The sequence below is a fragment of the Lynx rufus genome, unplaced genomic scaffold, assembly GCF_022079265.1.
Source record: "Lynx rufus isolate CCGP_SWC_20201006 ecotype Redwood Valley unplaced genomic scaffold, mLynRuf1.p SCAF_8, whole genome shotgun sequence".
NCBI classification, from domain to species: Eukaryota; Metazoa; Chordata; class Mammalia; order Carnivora; family Felidae; genus Lynx; species Lynx rufus.
This window is the reverse complement of record NW_025814896.1, coordinates 89,293,165-89,304,508: the sequence shown is the minus strand read 5'-3', so window position 1 is coordinate 89,304,508 and position 11,344 is coordinate 89,293,165. Positions and strand designations below refer to the sequence as shown.

The following is an 11,344-nucleotide window of genomic DNA, read 5'->3' as shown; positions in this document are numbered from 1 at the left end:
TTGGATTGTAGATGCAGCATACCTTTCGTTTGCCCCTGTTATTAGTATGTGGTTCTGTAGAGCTTTTAATGAGAGCCTGACACATCACTGTCTCTTCAGGACCAAGAGGACTATGGATATTTCCATTTTTCAGAGGAACCTTATCTCTTTCAGCCTCTTGCCTTTTTTAATTTTAGAATTTGGCAAATGTCTTAAGAAGGAGGATTACCCAGATCAACAGTTGCCAACAGGAAAAAAGTGGTTGGAGATTGTCAGTGTCAATTTACCACTCCCTCAAGATTTTTCAGCTCCCAACTGAAATTCTCATGAATCCTCCCACTAGTGAATCTTTTTCTGTGAAACACTGTAAGACTGGGGGAAGATCTTACTTTGCTTTTCAAAAGTTTTGCCTTAGACCCTTATTTTCCTCTGCTGTGTAGCTTTAGAATTCAGAAAATGTCTTGAGGAGAAAGCTGGCCCTCAAATCTCCAATTTTGGCACTTCAGCCCCGTGGAAACAACAAAAATTCAGTGATTTTTTTTTCACCCCAGTAGTTACTCCCTGCCTGCACCTAACCCAAATTCTTGGTCTGTTCCTATGCCTACATTTGGCAGATGCCTCCAGGGATGGCTGCAGAGCCTCAGCTCACCTTTAAAAGGTCTGCCCTCTTTGCAGCGTTATTCCCTTTAGTCCTCATTGCTTCATAGTCTTCTCGTGTGTCCGTTTTTTACTGCCTTTTATACTGCTCGGTGGGAGCACTGGCCTGCAGAAAACTAGGTCATTTCATCTAGCTTCATCTTGATACTGAAGCCAGGCATAAGTAGCACAAAGGAGAACATGATGAACCAATCTCACAATTATGAATAAGAAAATAGACTGAATCAAATTTTAGCAAAGCAGTTCCACGGTGTTTGAAGAAAGTAATTTCCCACTGCTATGTAGGACTTATTCTGGAAATGCAAGGATGGTTTGATATTTAAAAAATCTGTGAATATAATTTATCACATTACTAGGTAAAAGAGACAAAGATCATAATTGTGTATTCTAAAAAGGCATTGTACAACATCCAGCCTGCACTCCTGATTACAAAAAATACTTAGTAAAATTCAACCAATATAATATTTCAGTAACATGATAGGGAGCACCTATGTGAAATTCAGCAACCACCATGGATTTAACAGTGGAACACTAAAAACATTTATTTGCATTTATATCAGAAGTATGGTGGGGCTTCTGGGTAGCTCAGTTGGTTAAGCAACTGACTTCAGCTCAGGTCATGATCTCACAGTTCATGAGTTCCAGCCCCTCATTGGGCTTACTACTGCTTTTATTCTATCAAATAAGGTTAAAAAAAAAAAAGAAATAAATAATACATATTCTCATTGTTCATAGATTATTACTGTGTGGTTGGATAACCCCCTCTCCCCGCAAATAAATTAAAAAATAATTAGGACCAGTAAGACTTTAGTTGGTTAGATGGTCCACTTAGAAAACAAATTTAAAAAAATGCTGTATTCATTATTGGATTACAAGATCCCTGTAAATATACTTAACAAGTTATATGTAGGACCAATGTGAAGAACATTTCACAGAGTAATTTAAGAGAGACTTTATTATGTACAAATATATGCAGTATTTTAGATGGGAATATTTCATATTGCAGAGAATTTTTCCAAAATTAATCTAATTGCAGTGATATGAATTTAGTGGTGGGGGGTCATCTTAACAAAATGATTCTAGAATTTATTTGGAGACAAAAATGGACAGTATTTGCCAGAAGATATGAACAAGTAAATTGAGTGTGGTCTTTTCCTAGAAATGTTCATTATACACTGAAAATTCAATTAAATACCCTTCTCCCATTGGAATAAACTGATAGATTAAAGAAAGAGAACATAAAATATGGAAGTAGTTCAAAGTACATGTAAGAATTTAGTATATGGGGAAGGTGGCGTTCAGCAATGGCTGTTGCCGCTACTGTCTGCTAATGTGGATAAAAAGATGTTAAGTCCAAACTTCACTTACCAAAATAAGTTCTAGATCCAATGCCTGTTTACATTTTTAAAAAGAAAGAAATTAGGGGAGAATCAATAAAAATATTAGCAAGTATTTATTTGTCTAAAATATTAGCAAATATTTCTGTAATCTGTGAGTCACCATCCTAAGGGTGATACCAGGGGCACCTGGGCCTGTTATGGGCTTAGTCTGTTATGCTTCCAACTCTTGATTTCGGCTCAGGTCATGATCTTCCAGTTTGTGAGATGGAGCCTCGTGTCTGGCTCTGTGCTGAGCATGGAGCCTGCTTAGGATTCTCTCCCCCCGCCCCATCTCGCTCTTTCTGTCTCTCTCTCTCTCTGACCCTCCCCCTCCACTTGCATGTACATACTCTCTCTCTCAATAAATAAATAAAATAAAATAAGGATGACACCAAAGAGTGAAATCATTAAGGAAAAGGTTAATAATTTGGCTGCATAGAATGTTTTGTAAGAAAACAGATGAACGTAAGGGAAGGGAAACAAAAATAATACAAAACAGGGAGGGAGATGAAACATAAGAGACTCTTAAATATAGAGAAAAACTGAGGGTTCCTGGAGGGGTTCTGCGTGGAGCAGATGAGCTAAATGGGCAAGGGGCATTAAGGAGGACACTTGTTGGGATGAGCACTGGTTGTTACATGTAGGGGATGAATCACTGGATTCTACTCCTAAAATCGTTAGTGGTCTATATGATAACTAACTTGGATGTAAATGAAAAATAAAAATAAAAATAACTGTTTTGTAAGATACCTAAAAAGAATTAATAAAGAAAATGGAATGTAAACATGTCAAAAAAAGTACTTAACAAGTATTCCAAAAGGTTAAAATCTGTACTATATAACAATATAACAACATTGTTTCAAATTTAGTAAGAAAATAACACACAGCTTGGGAAAGTTTGTAAATGTTGTATTTTAGGCAGTCAGAAAAGAAGAAAAATATAAGATAACATGAACAAAATATGCAACTCTGGTAATAAGACAAACATATTGGGGCGCCTGGGTGGCGCAGTCGGTTAAGCGTCCGACTTCAGCCAGGTCACGATCTCGCGGTCCGTGAGTTCGAGCCCCGCGTCGGGCTCTGGGCTGATGGCTCAGAGCCTGGAGCCTGTTTCCGATTCTGTGTCTCCCTCTCTCTCTGCCCCTCACCCGTTCATGCTCTGTCTCTCTCTGTCCCAAAAATAAATAAATGTTGAAAAAAAAATTAAAAAAAAATAAGACAAACATATTAATGTTGTAGGATATTTTTGCCTATAAACTTGCCAAAAGTAAATAAGAAAATGATGATGTTCAATATTTATGAGAAACATTTCCAAAAATCGGTATTCTGATACATTGCTGGAAGGTGTGTAAATTGGTATATCCTTCTTGGTGGTCAGTTTTTCAATATGCCTCAAAAAACTCATAAAATTTGCTTACCTTTGACCCTGCAATCCAATCCCACTTTTAGCATTCTAATTTAATGAAATAATCATGGGTATATTATACAATTCAGATGTGAGTATGTTCAACATAGTATTTATTGTCTTTTGCATAGTGGAGTAGAGAATAAGTTAAAAGCCAGTAATAGATGTGTTAGCTCAATAAATTATTATATATTCACATAATGTGATGTCAGTCAGTCATTAAATTAATGGAGATAGATATTTATTGGTTTAAGATATGTTAATTATTTCTTGATTAGAAAAGTGGATTGCAAAATCATTTTATATAATATGATCTCACTTTTATTAATATAGATATAGACACATTAACCATTTATACTATATACAATAAAAAATCTAGAATTATGCACTCCCTGGTTTAACTATACTAATCTCTATATAGCTTTTAATTTTTTTCTTTTTGTTTATCTGTGTTTAAAAATATTTTTTCTGTCATGAAACATTTGCTACCTTTATAACTGTGGAGTGGGGGGAGGCGATTTTAGAATTTTTATTCTCTGTTTCAAGATTATTCTGTCTTTGATAATTAATTTATATTAAAAAACACTTTTATTGAAGAAAGATGTTTACAAATGTGTTTCATTTTTTGAAAGGAAAATGGCTAATAGTATTTTGGCCGTAATGTCTCCTCCAGCATTGTACAGGTGCTTGGATGAGAAAGATTTTGGAATGTGATGAGAAATAAAATGTAGTAGTTCACAGTCGAAGCCATTCTAAACAGGTGTTCCCTATATTCGTCTTCCTTGCTTTTTTTCTGTTCTTAAAAAAATAAAATGACACCCTCATGAGCATGACTGTTTTACATGTCATATAATACAGAGTTCCTATGTATTCGGTAGTTATCATAGGTCAGCTCCATACTTACTTGAATGTCCAGGCCATTTAGAAATAGCACTGTTAATCAGACTCATGTTTGTCTAACACAAAGTACATGCTTTTTCTATCAGTAGGGTTGTGACCTTTCTTGCAGGTCTATACTGTAAATAATTCGTTGAGGAGTTTTCCTTTTATTTTGTTTATTCTGAGCTGTCATTGCTATCTAAATACTATAACCTCTCAGCGTGGATCAGGATGATCGTGCTGTTCAGAATCAAAGTGGGTGGTGACTCAGCCCTAAATCCTCAATATTCTGCAAATACCATGTTTCTGTGTAGTCTAGTATAGAGATCTTCTTTCTGAAGCCACTGTTAAAAAAAAGTATCTGCATTCACCAACCATTGTATTCTCTAGAATCAAATTAGTATGGGTTCTAAAACGATCCCTTCTTCTGGGTTTACACAGAGCAGAATAGACCACCCAGCACTTGTGTTTATGTTCGCCAACGTGCTGGATAATTTCTGCATGGAACCTTGTATTTATAAACTGTATTAGCCAAACAGAACTGTGTCTGAGATTTTCTCTTGTGCACTAATAGTGGAAGATGAGAGAGGAAAGAGCTATTTCTGAGGAAAAAACAAAAACAAAATCATTTGTCTTTTAATTAATATGAATATTTCTTTTCATATTTTCAACTCCCGAGCAAGCGTGGCTCTCTTCTCAAAGAGTGACTGAATAATAGGAAATATGTATATGGAAAGAACTGTAAAGAAAAAGCCAAAGACTGTATTGTTCTATTACATTTTGAAATCTCCAGGTTTTCTTAGTTCTCAGGGACGTTTTGTCACTACATAAGCAACATAACCCAGAGTATAGGGCGGTGTGCAGGTTTGTGTGTGTGAGAGAAAGACAGGGAGGGAGGCAGAATGGAGAGGGAAAGAGAGTGTTTGGGTGGAAGTGGATGTCTTAGAATTTACTTCATCGAACACTGAATGGTTGGGGGCGGGTAATTGTTGAGATTTGCAACTGTTTCCCTCTTGAAGTTTTCATGCCCAAGGTGGCCTACCTATTTTCACGAGGCACCCAGAAATGATTGTAATAATAACGTTTTCCACGGTTAGAATTCAAAATTGTTGCCACGTCCTTAAAGAGATGAGGTAAGTACACAAGCATGTTGGCAGACTCCAGTTGTGTGATTTAGAATTTCAGGCACAGCTACCCAGTTTGCATGCTCAGCATAAGAGCATACTTTTGAGAATTTATCCTGGTTATCCTAATAATGATCTCTCAGAAATGCATGAGAGAAAGGAAATGCTGTCTCAAGTAACGGACCCAGAGGAGGGAATCCTGACTTTGTTTTCTCTGTCTGCTCTTAATGTTAATTTATATGACCCGGGTCAAGATCTCTCTTAACCCATTTTGGTTTGCCTTAGTTTCTTGGTTTCTTAGTTTTCACAGTGTTACCTCTTCTTGGCCTTTCTTCCTGGGCGGTTATTTGATGGGCCATCTTTAAGGGAAGGTCATTTTCTATATAAAGGTTCCTGACATTTTTCCTGCCTAAAGCCCTTCTAAAATGACATTTCTCTTAGTACCGCATTTAATTCTGTGAACTGCTGCCATCTCAGGACCAACCAAATGATACTGCGAGTTAGGAAACTGTCAGTGCCTCCCATTAAGTACAAAATCTCTGTGACCATCAAGACTGTCCATAATATGACCTCCCAACTACCATTTTGTCCTGTCTCTCTCCATTTTCTATTTGCCCAAGATGCTCCTTCCAAACTGAAGTAATGCTCTTTGTCAAACACATCAAACTATTTTCCACCCTTGTTGTTGTTCATACCTTTTTGTGTACTTTAACTGTGTGTATTGAAATTGAAATCTTTCCCATCCTTCAAGGCTCCTTTCAAATCCCACAGCTTCCATGAAGCCTTCTCCTGTTCTCCCAACCAGGTATGACATCTTTCTTTTTCGTTTGGCACTTATTATATGGCACTAACCTAATTCTGTCCTGGGTGGGATGTGTGTCATTGACCTATGTGCTTATTTCAGGAAAGGGGAGCGTGGTAAGTTAGAAGTACCTACTATCTTCCAGACGCTTTACGTGTGTTATATGTCATCCCAATTAATGAAGATGCAAAATGCCTTAGGCAGATGAGTATGATCCCAGTTTCAATGATGACAGTGTGAACTCAGGGAAGTTACATACTTTGTAAGAGATACCAGAAATAGGCGGCAGTGTCAGGATTTAAACAGATGTATTTGACTTTATAACTTTTCCTCTGTACCATTGTGCCTATTAAATTGATTGCCAGCCATAGGACTGTAAACTGTGGCCACACAGAGACCTTGTTTGATTCATGTCTGTCTGTGTGTACTGTGCAGTTCCTTGCATGAAGTGGTGCACAATAAGTTTTTGTGGAGTTTTCTTATTTTGTGTAATAAATTAAGTGAATTCCTACCTAAGGATCGAAAACCATTTTGGGATCATGTGTATCATTAAAAGTACTCATTTAATTATTAAAAAGAAAAGTCACAACGTGTTATTCTGAGACAAGGACCAAAAGTTTGGGTTAGAATTCTTTGTTTTTAAATTTTATTTTATAGAGGGAGAGAGAGCGTGTGCTGCAGTGGGCAGAGAGGCAGAGGTGGAGGAGGGGGGAAGAGGGAGAGAGAATGATAATCTCAAGCAGGCTCTATGCTCAGCCCCGAGCCTGACGAAGACCTCCATCCCATGACCCTGGGATCATGACCAGAGCTGAAATCAAGAGTTGGATGCTGAAGGGACTGAGCCACCCAGGCACCCCTCTTTGGCTTAAAATTCCAAACTGGACTTTCTCCTTCCATATCTCCTTAAATGTACCCAAATTAAAAAAGATCATTGTGGTTCAAGTGACAGAGTCATAATTTAAACATAACTTGCATTTATGTTTCACTTTATGATATTCAAACTTCTTTTATATATTCTCATTATTTCATTTGGATTTTTAAACAAACTTTATGATATATAAACAGTTATTATTTTCCCCATTTGACAAATGTGAAAACTGAGGCCTAAAGTGGTCTTGCTCAGGGTCAGAAAATGAATCAATAGTGGGGCAGATCCTAGGTTTTTTTTTTTTTTTTTTTTTTTTTTACTCTGGGTCATGCTTTCTCCACTGTATAAAACCATCTCTTCATATTTAATAATAGCTACTATTTTTTGAGTACATACTGTGTATCACAGTTACTGTGTTTGGCTCTTTTTCTTTCTCTGCCTGTCTCTGTCTCTGTGTGTGTGTGTGTGTGTGTGTGTGTGTGAATTTTGTTGCAAGGAATAAATGAGAATATATATGTTAAAATTATATTCTCATATATATGTTCTCATTTATTCCTTGCAAGAAATTGGCAAAAAGGTGTTATTATCTCATTTTACAGATAAGAAAAGTAAATCATGGAGAGGCTTATGTATCAAAAATTAATGATCTAAGAGCCGTGGAGCTGGGCTGTGAACTGCCTCCAAAGCCCATGTTCTCTTCTCTCTTGGCTCTGCTATTTCTAAACTCTGCAGGGGGTACACGAGGCTTCGTTTCACAGAGCCAGCATTTAAATGTCTATCCTCTGTGAGATTCTTATTCAGTATTTTTGTTAGTGTATAAAATTGTATTCATTATGAACAGAACAGTTCCCAGCAGGAGAGGTAAATTGTGATAATATGTACAGAAACTGGAAACTCTGGTAATGGGAAGGATACTAGTTAAGTGGGTTGCCTGTTTCTAACCTAACCTAGTTCCCTTAGCTGACATCTCATGTGGAAATTCTCCTGTCTAATGGTAATAATGATTCTCTAAATCAGCTCAGTCTCTGTGGTTTTCACTTGAACAAAACGTAGGCGTGGCTTGGAGATATTGTGGGTTTGGTTCCAGACCACAGCAATAAATTGAATTTTGCAATAAAGCAAGTCAAGTGAATGTTTTTACTTTTTCCGTTCATGTAAATTATGTTTACACTATACTGTAGTCTATTAAGTATTCAGTAGCATTATGTTTAACAATCCAATATATATACCTTAGTTGAAAAATGCTTTATTGCTAAAAAATGCTAACCATCATCTCTGAGCTTTTAATGTGTTGTAGTTTTTTTTTTTGTGATGGAGGGTCTTTCCTTGATGTTGATGGCTGCTGACTGATCAGGGTGATGGTTACTGAAGGTTGGGGTGGCCGTGGCAATTTTCTTGAAAATAAGACAGTGAAGGGGCACCTGGGTGGCTCAGTTGGTTAAGTATCTGACTGTGGCTCAGGTCGTGATCTTACAGCTCATGAGTTCGAGCCCTGCGTTGGGCTCTGTGCTGACAACTCAGAGCCTGGAGTCTGCTTCAGATTCTGTCTCCCTCTCTCTCAGCCCCTCCCCCACTTGCACTCTGCCTCTGTCTCTCTGTGTCTTTCTCTCAAATATAAATAAACTTTTAAAATATTACAAAAAAAAAAAAAAAGACAGCAAAGTTTGTTCTATCGATCGGCTTTTCTTTCCAGGAATGATTTCTCCGTAGCATGTGATGCCATTCGATCACATTTTACTGGCAACAAAACTTCTTTCAAGATTGGAATCAGTCCTCTCCAGCTGTGCCACTCTTTGTCAACTGAGTTTACGTGGTGTTCTACTAAGTCACTTGGTATCATTCCAACCGTCCTCACAGCATCTTCACCAAGAGTAGATGCCATCTCAAGAAACCCCTTTCTTTATGCATCCATAAGAAACGATTCCTCATTGGTTCAAATTGTATCCTGAGATTGCAGCAATTCAGTCTTATCTTCAGGCTCTGCTTCTACTTCTGTTTCTCTTGCTCTTTCCACTACATCTGCAGTCATTCCCTCCACTGCCCAGCACCTCCTATTTATAAAAAACAAAATATCTACGAAGCGAAATAGAGTGAAGTGCAATAAAATGAGGTATGCCTGTAAGGAAGTTCCAGGTGTTCTTAAGGAACCAGAGGAATCAAACCTTCAGGATATCTATCAAATTCTTGTTCAGATTAATTATATAGGTAGAGACAGTGTCCAAGGAATTTTTTTTCTTTTTTTGTGTTTTTCCCTCCTGTGATACAACAAATTACAGATTTGCTGATAATTTCTCTGTCTACTGAGACATCAGTATTCCCTGATGATATGCTGTTAAGATTTTGATTATTTGAGTTACATAGAGTACATAGAAATCAACCGGTTAGCTCCTTATTAGTGTGGTACTGAGGTTGTGAGTTTAGTTTGGGACTTAAATCCTTCAGGAGTTTTGTATTTCTTTAGAGACATCTTTGTGTGTTGAGCTATTACTTGGCGCTTTTCCTCCAGAAAACTGTTACCAAAGGCCATGGCCATTCTTTGGTAGTTATCAGCTGGTAGTCCTTTGCCTCTTTAATGATATCGGTCTTTACATTGTCTCCTGCTCTTATAATTGTTAAATAAAAGATTAAGAAAGTTTAAATGCTAAGAAACATTTACTTCTAATCTTGTTTTTGGTGCTGAGATAAGGTAGAAAGTAAGGAGAATCTAGTGCTTAAAGGAGCACAAAATCTACAACTCTCCGTATCTAATACACTGTTTAGAGTCAGAGATACCAGTGAGACCATCTTGGACACTGCTCTGTCTGGTCACTTTAATATCTCACATGCCTTTATAAAATGGGAAGGAGGCAGCTCTGAGTCTTTCTCATTGTTGCTGAGGTAGTGAGAAACTTGAAATTCTCTGAGGACAAAACAATTATTTCAACATTGCTTATGAGGAGATCAAAGAATTAAAAATATCCCTAACTGTGTAATAATAGGTAAATGGCTATATAAACGATAATACTATTGATCAAGGAACTATTATGCGTTTGTTAAAACTAATATTATGAATATCAATTAATAACATTGCACTGCAAAGTGTTTATAATATAATATTAGATGAAAAAAGCAGAGTGAAAATTTTACAAACATGATTACAAGTATGTGAAAACTGTAAAAGCATGTTAGTGGGAAGAACGTTCAGTGAGGAAATATGTGAATTGTAAGTAATTGTGTTTGTGGTGTGGCTTTGTAATCTTATTCAAAATTGCCACTTTATAATTTCTTTGTTATTGGCATTTTTAAAATATAATTTATTGTCAAATTGGTTTCCATACAACACCCAGTGCTCATCCCAACAGGTGCCCTCCTCAGTGCCCATCACCCACTTTCCCCTCTCCCCCACCCCCCATCAACCCTCAGTCTGTTCTCAGTATTTAAGAGTCTCTTGTGGTTTGCCTCCTCCATCTCTGAAACTTTTTCCCCCCCTTTCTCTCCCCCATGGTCTTCTGTTAAGTTTCTCAAGATCCACATAAGAGTGAAAACATATGGTATCTGTCTTTCTCTGCCTGACTTATTTCACTTAGCATAATACTCTTCAGTTCCATCCACGTTGCTACAAATGGCCAGATTTCATTCTTTCTCATTGCCAAGTAGTATTCCATTGTATATATAAACCACAACTTCTTTATCCATTCGTCAGTTAATGGACATTTAGGCTCTTTCCATAATTTGGCTATTGTTGAAAGTGCTGCTGTAAACACTGGGGTACAAGTGCCCCTATGCATCAGCACTCCTGTATCCCTTGGGTATTGGCATTTTAAAACTATTTAAGCAGGGGTGCCTGGTGGCTCAGTTGGTTAAGCATCCAACTTCTGTTCAGGTCACGATCTCGTGATTTGTGAGTTCAAGCCCCCCTCGGGCTCTCTGCTATCAGCACAGAGCCTGTTTTGGATCCTCTGTCCCCCTCTCTCTGCCCCACCCCTGCTCTTGCTCTCTCTCTCTCTCTCTCTCAAAAATAATAAGTAAACATTAAAAAAAACCTAAAAGTATTTAAGCATTTGCTTTATTAAAACGTTTTTAGATCTTTGTGGCTTTTTCCAGGTCAGACTTGCCTTTGCTCATAAATTACAATAGTGAAAGATTTCAGTCTTCTTCATTTAGCTCATTCCATTCTTCAGAGTAACACGTTTTACAGATTAAATTTAGGCAAAGGTAGGTAAATTATTGTCCAAGATCATACAAGTCAGTATATGGTAGAATAGAGATTTA

At 37.2% G+C, this 11,344-nt stretch overlaps 1 protein-coding gene across 1 annotated transcript in view; it reads left to right on the top strand.

The window, feature by feature from the left end:
- Nucleotides 1-11,344, top strand: part of EXOC6B (exocyst complex component 6B) — a 612,716-nt gene that overhangs the window by 356,011 nt on the left and 245,361 nt on the right. The window lies entirely within an intron of this gene.